We start from the raw sequence: 12,674 nt of genomic DNA, 5'->3' as shown, positions 1-12,674 counted from the left end.
ATGAAGCAGGGTGAATTATTGCATACTGATGCGGATGAACTTTGGTTGCAAGATGATGTTTAGCCTCCCATTTTTGCTGTGTATACTACACTGTGCATGGTCACACTAGCCACATTGGCACAGTTGCAATCATGTTCAGTCATGTATTGCTTGACATACCCATGGCGGCCAGGTTGTGCGTCTTACATGTTGTCATTGATATACGGCATTGGTCCAATGTGTGCCACTGATGTGTCATTTTCGGGTTGGGAGGTACAGGGCAGGAGTGTTTAGCTCTGCGTGCATTCTCCACTCATCGCCCATTCCCACCCTGGTGGAGTATGCATCCCCCCACCTCACAACCCCGATGTACTGCCATGGGCCAGTCAGGAAACTCACCAAGCAGCCAGGCACGTCGTCCAGCATGTTGCTCCATGTGACAGGGTAGCGTGGAGTTACGCAGCACCATGGCATCATGTGTTGATCCGGGATATCGGGCGCAACAATGTGTGATGATCTTGCTGGAGCCACATACCATCTGCACATTGATAGAGTTGTATTGCTTGCGATTGACTGCGGTACAACGCCTCTAGGACATGGGGGACTACCAATTCTACATGGGTGCAGTTGAGTGCACCAACACAATTGGGCATGCCTGCCAGTGCATGGAAGCCTACTTTGGTGTCGGCTATCTCCTGGGCAGTCCGTGGTAGGGATATGTGGGTGCTAGCGTGCTTCAGGAGGGCATCCAGCACTTGGGTCAGCATGTGTGAAAATAGTGGTTGTAAATACCATGCAGCTGGCCCACTGTGTGCTGGTAGGTGCCTGTGGCCAGGAAGTGGAGCACAGACACCACCTTTAGTAGCAGGGGGATGGCAGTGCGTATTTCTATGAGGCTGACGATGTTGTTGTGTATCATGTCCACTATGGTGGTGATGGTGTCCCGGTCCAACCGGTACAGGGTGTGGATCTGCTCAGGGGTTAGATTGAATGGACTGGGTCTGATGCGAGGGATTGGTGGCTGCCTGCGATGTACTACTGGCTGCACTGGTGGTAATTGCTGGCCCTGTGTCAACCTCCTTCTCCTTCTGCATCTCCTCTGTGCTGCCTGTTGCTGTAGCTGTAGTTGTTGTTGTAGTTGCTGTTGTTGCTGTAGTTGTAGCAGTATAGGCATGTCCTTCAGCCCCATGATTGCAACAGCTAGTGGTATCATTTTGGTGTAGGAAGGGGTGTGGCGTGTGGGTGTACTCCTTTTATACTGGGACAGGCTCCATTGACTCCACCTGTGGTGATTGTGTGCACCTGTGGCAGTTGCCTTGACTGCAGATTGCTGTTTACGGGTGGTCCGTGATGCCTGTATGGACGCCATCGTGCAGGCCCTAATTACTGCCTTCGGGATGCCGGTAATTGCATGCCCGCATGAGTTGTGATGTTCTCCTATTACTGGCATCCCAGTATTTACTCCACGAAGGGGGGCCTGGACGCGCGCATGCCGGTATGAAGGGGCACGGTATGGCCGGTGGCGGTATTGGCGGATTGTCGGGTCGTAATGCCCCGGACCCGTTAACGATGCCGGTATTACCATTCCGCCTTCCTTTTTTTCATTACCTCCATTCTCGTAATGAGGCCCATTGAGTCCTTGACTTAATGCTTGGATAGATATTTTGGCAAGTTGCTTCAGAGCAAGTTGCTAAGAGCTGAAAATTTAGCAAGTCGCTAAGAACTGAAAATTTGCCAAGATGCTAAAGGGAGGTACTTCTTTAATTATTTATAATGTGGGACTCTGAGGACGACCTCACTTCTTTCCCCAAAATATCCTCCCCGTAGGTGGCCAGGGAAAGACACTTGCAGGGTCGGATCCTGACCTTGCAGGGAGGATCACCTAGGAGCAGGAGACTTGGGGAGTGGGGGTGAAGCGCCCTTGGATGAGACATGGTTTACCCCATTTCCCTTTTATAAGGAATTAAATGTCTCCCAGACTTTTATGGGGTATTGTCAATCCCTTCCCTATTGTGATAGAGAACCATCTCCCAATACATACCACTATGGTACTGAGACGAGGAAGAGGCCACCTAGAAAAATACATCAATCCTTTATTGACTCAGATATACACAGGTACCACTCTGTTACTGGGACGAAGAAGAGGGATGGCGAGTACCAAGACTGTTGTGCAATTAAAGGAAATAGCCTACACCTGAAGACAGAGGCGTGGTATAAATGGCCCGCTCAGGTGAGGTTAATGGGATTTTCTGTGGGACGCTTGCAGCCAGAGAAGACGGAGGTCGAGGTAGGGAGACACATGACCAAAACGCTGAGCTGCTGCAGAGTTGAACCAGAGGAAGCAGATTGCAGCGTGCAGTTTCAGAAGGTCTCTGGCTGTGCAGTTTCAGAAGGTCTCTGGCTGCAGGGTCTGGCTGCCGACCTCCTAGAGTCAGGACTCCCTCTCCGGCAACCCGAGGTGTCAGAGGCCCAGGAAGAGAGGTGTGCCAAGGTAGGAACAGCATCAGCCACGAGGAGCAGACCGAAGCGGAGCAGAGCACACGAAGACAGCGTGCCCGGTGAGTCAAGTCAGACTCTGGGATGCTGTGGTGCAAGCTGCATTGTCAACGCGGGTCGAATCAATCGCGAGTGAGCGGTGTAAGGAAGGCATGGTATCAAAAGTAAGACACACTCAAGTGACAACAGTTCAAGGATGTTTATTAAACTTCAAAAAGGGTTTGAAAAACACCTTTCTAATCCTAAATCTACAGATGGGACAAGCTGAAACCATCAAATAATAATAATGCAGTCCGAGTGATGTCTTGTCAAAATAAAAGGGCCTATACTAATAAACCTACTGCCAATCCTTACCTCTAAATACAAATAGTGTGGGAAACAGTGTTACGAAAAAAAAAAAGTGTTTACAAAATTATATGTCAGGATGTTCAGGCCGTTGGCCTCCCTTCTCCATGTTTTCAGCACGGGTCAAGGCGTCTCTGGCTTTTCTAGCACAAGGATATAGTTCAATCATTAGCATCAGGGCCTGCCGTGCCCAAGACTCTTTTCCTTGCAAAGTCTCTTCTTTCAGAGGGCCTGATGCGACAAACAAACAATACTTTCTTTTCCTCTTAAGATTTCACAAGTACTCAGGCGATTCACTATTCACCTCAGATCCCATTCAGCCGGGTTCAGATCCTCTTAACACACTGTTCAATTAGTCTCCCTCTGCTGTGCTCGGACTATTTTGAAGTTAACCTTTCAACATAAACTTGCTTTAACCAAAAGTTCTGAGCTGATCTCCCTCTGCCGGGCTCGGACCAATTTCATCTACTTTGTCATGAACTTTCTTTACGCTATTACCATCGAAGACTTCCAAATGTGCACAGGATTTTACTTGACCCATTGCAGGACCACTTTGATTTCACAATTCTTTGTCACTCTTTCACTTTTGCCACCTTTCAGTTGGATACCTAGACTTTCAAATGAGCACGCACGCAGTGCCAGACCACTCTGTCTAAGGTATCATAACTTCAAAGTTCAATCACTCATATGTTGTTCAATTTTGCTTGCGTAGATTATCATATGCACTGTTTGCTTCAGCGTTCACTATACCATGTTGCAGCTTGCAACCTTGGCTTCAACACAGACCGATCTGGTAACAGACTCCCCAACTCACCGGCTGTGCTGACTTCACTGGCGCTGCTTTATTGTAGGAGCCAAGGATAGTGCCACAGCGGTAATCGGTTTGCCCCACCTTGACTAGAGATGCGGGAGAGCTCCAGGTACCTCAGACACACAATGCAGGATTCTTCAGCCGGTTTATAGTCATTAAATCGAATGTAAAAATGTCGAAAGTCATAATGTCGAAAAAATAATGTTGAAAAAATAAAATTCGGATTTCTTTTTTTGGTTGCTTTTTATTCGAAATGGGGGGTTCCCCCCCAAACCCACTTTTTTGTATTTTCTTTTTTGTTTTACCCATTTTATTTACCCCCGGAACCCAAAAAAAACATGTAAATAAAAAAATAAAAAATTCAACATTTTTGTTTTCGACATTATTTTTCCGACATTATTGTACGTCGACATTTTTTTTCGATATTATGACTGCACACCTCTTCAGCTTTGTATCCTGGTCTTATGTTTTCTATTCTCAAAGGTCCATGATAGTAACAGTATCTTGTTGAAAAGGTCAAGAGCACTTCCCTCCTTGTGATCCCATTTCTGTTTTGGCGTCTTTCGCCTTGTATTAAACTGCCTTCTTGGAACTGCTGCATTCTCGTGTGCTTTGCCTTGCTCAGAGTGTGCTCTTGTGCACCGCCTTTTATTCGTGTGGGGAAGTGTAATGGAAGTCAGGTGTGTGTAATGGCCAGTAATTGCCTGACCATTGTATTGGGACATGTCAGGTATACGGCTCTGGTGTTAGTCTGTTTTCTCTCATAGTGAGCTGTCCATGAAAAAGTGTTCGTGTTGGGAGGGAAAGGGGGGATTGAGTTCCTAAGTATTCTACCTGGTAGGATGGGGTAACAGTGTTACAGGGAAGAGGATACCGAGTCTCCCCATTTGATGTCCCACTCCCCTAATACCCCTCACCCAGGTGATCCTCCCGCACTGGTCCACCCCCAGGAAGTGGATCCAAAAGCGATGGCTGTGTCCTGGCCATCTGATGACAGATCCCCGGGTACTAGTGGGTGAGACACCTTCTTGTTTCTCACATGCCCTTCCCCTATGCAAGTTGGATATAGTTGGTCTTTGTCTATGTTTTTCAATTTGAAGACCTTGGAAAGAACAAGAACCTGATATATCCAAGGACTCTCGCATATTCCATGGGTTTCTTTTTCTCTGTGCTGGCAGAGGTGAGGTGTTTCTATTTGTCTCTCGAAGGTATCCCATAAACTGGCCTCGAGGGGGTGAGCTTGGATTTATATGCTGCTTATGTCTCGTGGAAGGTTCTTGGTAAATGGTAGGTTAATGGTGTTCTGTCTCCTTCCAATCCCATATTGTAGAGGTTTGGGAGTAACAGTTACAATGCCAGTAGTCTTGAGGTATGAATTCCCTATGGGGAGTTGGGGACTCCTGCAAAAACAGGGAGAACGCAGGGAGGTCCCTTCCCTCAATGACTTCTTCGGGAGCCCAGGAATGATGGCTGATGATATCAGACATGACTCGCCCCTGATGTTAATGTATACAGGTATTTAAGGGTATATTTTGTTATCCCTGTTTACACATGTAACTCTAACTAGGGTGACATTCTCGAGGTCAGTTGTTTTGACCAAATCGGCCCTTATGGCGTTTTTTTGCTTTTGCTACCTGAGTCAATTCATGCTTTTACTTGTTTCCATTTATCCAGGCCTTTTCATATATGAAGTCAGCAGAGGACTGACACAAACATATGCTAAGGGTTTACAGATCTTCTTCGGGTTCTTCCCACCCTTGCCCTAAACCAACTCCTGCAATGCCACCTACCTTCTCGGTCATGCGGCCCATGAAACATGTGTCAGTTGAGGCTTTCGCTGCCACTTTCTCTCCCCCTCCTCCACCTCTGGCTGACTCACATCCTGACACAGCCCTTTCCAAGCTCCACTCTTCTATCTTTGATACTCTCGATGTTCTTGCCCCTGTCATGAGGATCCGCTTGAAGCCCAAAGCCAAGTGCAACTCTTGGTATGACTCTGACCTCGTCACCGTTAAACTCAAGTATAGGGTGTCTGAAAGGAAATGGCTGGCATCTTGTGCATCCTCTGACAAACGTGCCTGCTGTCTGCTCCAAAGGCAATACCAGCTTTCTGTCCGCACTAAGAAGAGAGCCCACATCCAAGCCACATCTCTGCGGCATCTAACAACTCGGCCGAAATCTTCATAATCTGCAAGGAGATGGCCAATCCTGCTGAAGTCTCTACTTTTCCTGTCCTTTCCCAGGCCCTCTGCACGGCTCTAGCTTCTAATTTCATCTCTAAAACCCATGACATCCTGTCCACCCTCTCCTCCTCTTCACGCTTCTCTCTCTACTACCTCTGGCCCCCATGCGGCAGCCTCTCCTCCCTCTATATCTTCCTTTCCTCTGTTCTCCCCTGACAAGATTTCTAGAAAAGTCTGATCTATGAAAGTCTTGTCAAAACAGGTTCTTCCCTGTTCTTCCTAAACCATCAAGGACCATATTGACACCCTTGCTGCTGCCCTGTCCGACTTCTGCAATCACTCCTTCACCAATGGAGCTTCCCCTCCCCCTTGAAGCACTCTCTTGTGCACCCTCTTTTCAAGAAACCCTCGTCCGAGCCCTCCAGCCCGGCTAACTATCGCCCGATCTCCATCACTCCTTTCTTGGGCAAACTCCTGGAAAAGCTGGCCATCTCCCAGCTTAACCTCCACACTGATTCTTTTGGTTGTCTCCACGTCCATCAGTCTGGCTTCAGAGCAGCCAGCAGCATGGAAACTGCTCTCCTGAACATCAGTGAAAACCCGCTCTCCAACCTTGATTCTAATCTCCTCTCTGTCCTTATCTTACTCGGTCTCTCTTCTGCCTTTGGCACAGTCAACCACGCCAGCCTGTTCAACCGCCTCCGTATAACCTGGGTTTCAACGATCAGGCCCTGGCCTGGCTGTCCTCTTTCCTCTCCAACCGACCCTCCCAGGTCCAACGTGGGTCCTTCCTTTCCTCTATCTACTCTCTATGTGTGGTGTTCCCCAGGGGTCTAACCTCTCTCCCTGGATTTTCTTTTTTTTCAACAAAACATTTTTTTAGACTTTTCACAGTATAAACATCACCATATTCTATAAAAACATTTATCTGCACATGGGACATAGGTGTGGAGCTTCCATGGCGGTGGCAAGAGACAAGAGATCGGGGACATGCTGGGTCCTACGCCCGTTAGGGTCTGGTCACTCTCGCGGGTGACTATTTGTCAGGGTTGCGTATGAGACCCTGTGCCATTGCAGGGGCTAGTGTGTTGCTAAGAGTTCGCTTGGTCGGTGGACCAGCTTCAGTCACTCTAGTGGAGTTAGTTCATCCACCTAGTCGTGGGAGGCTGATGAGTCAACGGCGGAAATGTATCGGCATAGTCTAGAAAAGCAGCCCAAGTACTGCTAAATTTGTTCAGGTTTTCCAGCCGGGTGGCTGTGATCTTTTCGGCCATGATTGTGTCCCATCACTTCACCCACCACATTGGGAGGGCAGGGCCTTCAGGGTTCTTCCATAGGAGCTATTGTTATTTTGGCTGCTGTCAGTAATTGAGTGCAGAGGTTGGCCATATGCCCCGCAAGTGGATAGGCTCCTCCCTGTGTGTCTCCGAGCAAGACCACTCCTGGGTCCCATGGGATGCTCAGCCCCGTGATCAGCCGGACGTGTTGCAACACCTCGCACCAAAAGCGCGAGACTTTCGGGCATTCCTAGAGGAGATGAAAAAAGGACCTGTGGATGGCGCAACCCCTCCAGCATTGTGATGGGAGCTTCGGATTAAATTTGTTTAGCAGTTCCATATGAAGCACACTTTCAGCCTCCCTTCCTGGTCGGTAACGCATTTCAAGCTTTTTTGCAGTCGGGCCCAGATGCGCCCCCAGTCTTCTGGCTCTAATACCCTACCCAGGTCCCTTTGCCAAGGGAGCATGTACTTTTCTTTTTTATTGGGGTCCGTCCTGTCAGTGAGGCGGTATAGGGTTCAGACCCTGCCCCTGTGTGATGGTGTCATGAGTGTGAGTTCTAATGCTGTTAGCTCCCTCCCTCCGTTGGTCCTGATGGGACCCTGCGACAACCAGTACCTTATCTGAGTGTATCTAAATCTTTCGGCCTCCATTACCTTGAATTTCTCTTTACATTCTAGAAATGTTAGGGGAGCCCCGTTGTTAAGGAAATCTGATACCCATGTTAGGCCCACTTCCCTCCAACTGGCAAATCTTTGCGGGTGCAGCCGGGGGAGAAATCAGGGTTTTTCCATATTGGGGTTAGGGGACCCAATGTGCCTCACAGCCCCACCTGCGAGCAGCATCCTGCCAGCTTTTAATTGTTTTTCTAGTCGAGGTTAGTGGAGCTGAGTTCTGAGGGACCCGATGTGCTAGGAGTTGTGGAAGAGCGGCTAGCAGGACAGGACTCCAAGCCTCCTCTATCTGTTTCCAGCAGGGTTGGTTAGTCGTGGCTACCCATGAGAATGCGTGGGAGAGTTGTGCTGCCTTCTGGTACCTAAGTACGTCCAGAATGTTCTGTCCTCCCGTGCCTGTGCTGCGTATCATAATTCTTTTCGCTATCTGCGTCCACGCCGCTCTTCCCCCAGACGAACTTTAATATTTTCCTCTGCAATTTATGGAGGTCACGCTCTGAGACGTGGACGGGTAGGCTGAGCAGTGGTAGATCAGCGTAGGCACGATATTCATTTCTACTGCAGTCACCCTCCCCAGTCAGGAGACTTCCTGCCTATGCCAGCATTCCAGGTCTTTGTGTTACTCACTAAATAGCTTCGGGAAATTGGCTCAGTATACCCCTTCTACTTTATCTGGGATTTGGACCCCCAAGTAGCTGATGCTAGATTTTGACTAGGGCACCAGGTGCTTAGCAGCTAGGACTGCTCTACGCTTACATGATATGTTTATTGCCAGGGCTGCAGATTTTGCGTAATTGACCCTGAAGCCAGATGCGCTACCAAAAGCCTTGATTTCCCACCATAGGCCACCCATTGAATTGTCCACCTGAGTTAACATGAGAAGGACGTTGTCTGCGTACAACGCAGCCTTGTAAGTACGGCCCCCCCCCCATTTAGGACTTGTATGTCTGCATTCTCCCTAAGTTTTATGGCGAATGGCTCCATGGACAGAGCGAAGATCAGAGGCGACAGGGGGCAGCCCCTAGAAATTTCTTCCTTGGCCGAGTTAGTCCTGTATACCCTGAGGGAGGTGGATGGGTGTTGATAATTTGCCACTGTCCATTTTGTGAAGTTGGGGCCAAATCCGAATTGGCCCAAAGTCTGGTTAATATACCCCCAGTCCAGTAGAGCAAAGGCTTTGTGCGCATCGAGGGATATGACAGCCCTTTTCGCATTGAGCCTGGAGGCACTTTCGATTAGGTTAATGGTGCGCCTGATGTTATCTTGGGTGTTGCGCCCAGGAATAAACCCTGTTTGATCGGGCTGTATAGGTTCGGGGAGAACTGTTAGGCAGAAACCTGTGCAGTTCCCTTTGGGAACACTGCAAAAGATTTAGGACTACAGGTGTTAGCAGTAAACCCACTTGGTAGCAGTCTGTACCACCCAGATTTACCTGGTAGCTGTGGCTGAGCAGTCAGACTTCCCTCAAGAAGAGTTAGGCAGTATGCAAAGTATACACAATAGGCACTCAGATACAATAACACAAGCAAACACTGACCAGAGCTTTGGTATCAAAGTATATAATTATTTATTTAAAAACACACTGTTTGAAACACTCCAGCACTCTTATTGTGAAACACTTTAAACACAGTTACTATTATAATATATACAACCCTTATTCCTTATCAGATAAGTCTTAGTTAACACCACTTATTTCCAGACAGAGGTGAGCGCTTAACTATAGACGGCACTCCAATAAGTTCATGAAGAAGGGAGGGAAAAAGACAGAATATGGGAAGATAAACCACTCTAAGATTTAGGAACACTTTTAGCAAGGCAGAAGAGCAAAAGTCACTTGTGAGCCAAAGTCCATAGGCTGGGCCCACTCTTAGAGAGAGCAGAGCACAAATGCGCCCAAGATCACACAGTTACACTAGGCTTTGAAAGTCTTGCAGAGAGTTCGAAAAGAGTTTAGAGAGGCTCAGAAAAGTTTAGCCAGGGTGTCCCAGGCTCACCCAGGTTCGAAAGCCGGGGGCTAAATCTACCCCGTACAGTCGGTGGCAAGGTAAGCCAGGAGGAACACGGTACCTTAAGTGGGAAGGATCCTCCACCGGTGGCAGTTGTTCCTGGCAGCGGGTGCAAGTCTCGGCGTCGTCCAGGGGAAGAAAAGATCTCGACTTGGAGGAAAGATGAAGGTCGTTGCACTGCCAGGGAAGAAACCAGCCGCAGAGTTTTCCGGTTAAAGGTATGACCCTTTATTTCGCGGTCGTGGTAAAACGTGGTATTCCTGTTGCCGGGGTGCTTGGCACAGGCAAGGCGGCCACGAGATGCGTCGGGAAGGCGAAAAGACGGTGAAACTGGTTATCCCCACCAGTCAAAGGAACAAGACTCTCCGGCGGGAGATCTCCTCTGTCGTTGGGAAAAGTGGTGAGACGGTCCAGCAGGGCTCCACCGGTGGTGTCGTCGTGGCAGGTCGGCTCAGCTTCTCACTTGTCGGATTCTTAGGTCCTGTGGCGACTTCTGAAGTTCCAGTCCCCAAAGCCCTGCTTTTATGCAGAAAACCCCCATTCACTCAGCCTAGCTGTCAGTCAAACATGCTAAGTGGTGAGCCAGCCGGCTCATCACTTGGGCCAATCAGGACGGAGTGCGACTTGAGTTGCCTAGGCAACTCAGTTCAGGGTGCCTAAATCCCCCTTCACCCCTCCTAAGTACCCCAGACAGAGTGGCACCACTTTGGAGGGCTTCTGTGGAGAAGCCCGCCAAAAAGTAGAACAAAGGGCTCGACTTGGGTTGGAGTCACAGAAGAGAACACAAACGCCATTTTAGAACTGAGTTTTGGCAAAAAATACCAACCAGAGAATTAATAATAATTAAATAAACAGGTGGTATGTTCGAGGCTATCGTAATTAAATAAATAAAGATAGTAGCCTCGAACAATGGGAAAATCCCATAGAGAAATATTTGCAGTTGAATATAAAAAGTAGTATCCACTACCACCAGCCAAAACTCTATCAGGGGGGACGGAGACGTGCCCCCTCGACTAACAGACCCCGGGGCAATCGAATTGCCCCAGCCAGTACGTCCACAATATGATGGTTTGTACTGGTTCTGTTCAGAATTCAAGACTAGTAAAGTCAATGGTGACTTTACATGCCCTGGGAGACAGTAGTCAGTCCCAGGGTATGGAATCTATACTGGGGGGTCACTATGACACCCCTGTGTTACTGCACTGAGGGTGCTGTGTAACACACATCACAAAAACACATGTAGCCCTATGGAGTAAAATACCCCATAGCCCATTAAACACATCTAGAGGAACACACTCAAATCATGTCCAAGAGTGAGGGTAAAAGAGTCTCACTCTTGGCAGGAGAAAAAAATAAACCCCAAAAATCCAGCAAAGCTGCTGGGGGACTCACTAGGTTAGGAAATCCAGCCTAAACAGAGAATTCTCCCTAACAGTACGCACTCGCCGCCGGCTGGAAACAACTGAAAAAGCCGGCAGCGGCCATGATGGAAAGAAACACTAGACCGCTGAAAGCGTTGCGGTCTAATGTAATGGAGCAATTGTATGGTGGCTGCGTCGCCATCGGTCCCATGCCCTCAGATAGAAGAGGAGCATGACATAAAGGCCCTCCAACCCCCAAATAGTGCCATCACGGGACCCGCCGATACCGCCTCCGCCTAGGAGGCACCTCTTAATACCGACCCGGTAATAACATCATGCTAATACCGGGCTCGTAATACCAGACACGGAAGTAACGTCATCGCGTCGGAACGGGTAATGCACTGGCGGCCATCTTTAAAAACACAATCCATTGCAATCCTCCGAAACCACCACTGCTACAGAGGAGAGACCAGGGCCTATCTATAGAAAATGTCCAAGGCTACCAGAAAATCGAACCCCCGCCTGTGCAAAAAGCGTTTTTCGGACGAAGAACTCAACATGCTGGCGGACACCCTTGCTGCCCATGCTGAGGAGATCAACCAGCACAACCTGAAAAAGGAGATGCAGCAACAAAAACAGGAGATCTGGGAGGAGGTAGCCCGCAAGGTCTCGGCAGTCGGCACCACCCCACGGACAGTCAAGGACTGTAAAAAAAGGTGCGATGACTTCGCCTCAGGGTACGGAACATCCTGGCCAGCAATAGGAGTAAGGCCATGGCCACAGGCGGGGGTCCCCACTCACCCACAAAACTTTCACACTGGGAGGAGATGTGCAGTACCTTCATACAGATGGAGTCCATTGAGGGCTTTGGGGAGATGGAGACGGGTGCCGCAACATCTGCAGATGGAGGTGAGTGACCCTGCACATCCCAGTAGGGGAAACCATGACGTAGCACAAGTGATGTGGAAGAGAGTCTAGGCAAGGCAATGCATGTCCCAACACACACATCAACATATCCTTGTCCAGATGGAGGCCCAAACCCTGCCACACTGAAATGCATGCTGAGTGCCAATCCCATTACCAACACACAGCCAACACACACAGACCGTGCACATGTAATACATCACACAAACCCCAATACAACGGCATGCCACCTGCCATGCAGCATCCCTGCACTGAGACGATACGGCACATGCCAAAATGCCCCCTTCATACTACCCTGTGTGACACACCTGTAAAATATGAATGCATGATTAATGAAATTCTCCACAGCACCATCTAATGCATCTTGCATGTAACACCATCATTGATGGCCGGCATCTCTTCTAACCCCCAGGCACTGATGGAGAGGATGCCAATGAGGAAACAGCCACAAGGGCATCCACGTCCCAGCACACGACTACTCCCACAGGCAAGACCACCTCCGGGCAGCCTCGCAGGCCACACCGAAACACAGGGCGAGTGCCCAGGCCATGGCCACACACGAGGGCCCCACATCAACGCCTGACACCGGGACCATAGGGCTGGCAATACCAGTGGAA

The 12,674-nt window shown here is 49.1% G+C and overlaps 1 protein-coding gene across 1 annotated transcript in view; it reads right to left on the bottom strand.

Moving 5' to 3' along the window:
• The window catches only part of LOC138521762 (E3 ubiquitin-protein ligase TRIM39-like), a 1,417,788-nt gene that overhangs the window by 148,985 nt on the left and 1,256,129 nt on the right, over positions 1-12,674 (bottom strand). The window lies entirely within an intron of this gene.

The sequence above is a fragment of the Ambystoma mexicanum genome, chromosome 13 (genome assembly GCF_040938575.1).
Source record: "Ambystoma mexicanum isolate Mex_15411 chromosome 13, UKY_AmexF1_1, whole genome shotgun sequence".
Classification (NCBI taxonomy): domain Eukaryota; kingdom Metazoa; phylum Chordata; class Amphibia; order Caudata; family Ambystomatidae; genus Ambystoma; species Ambystoma mexicanum.
This window is presented reverse-complemented; position numbering and strand designations above follow the sequence as displayed.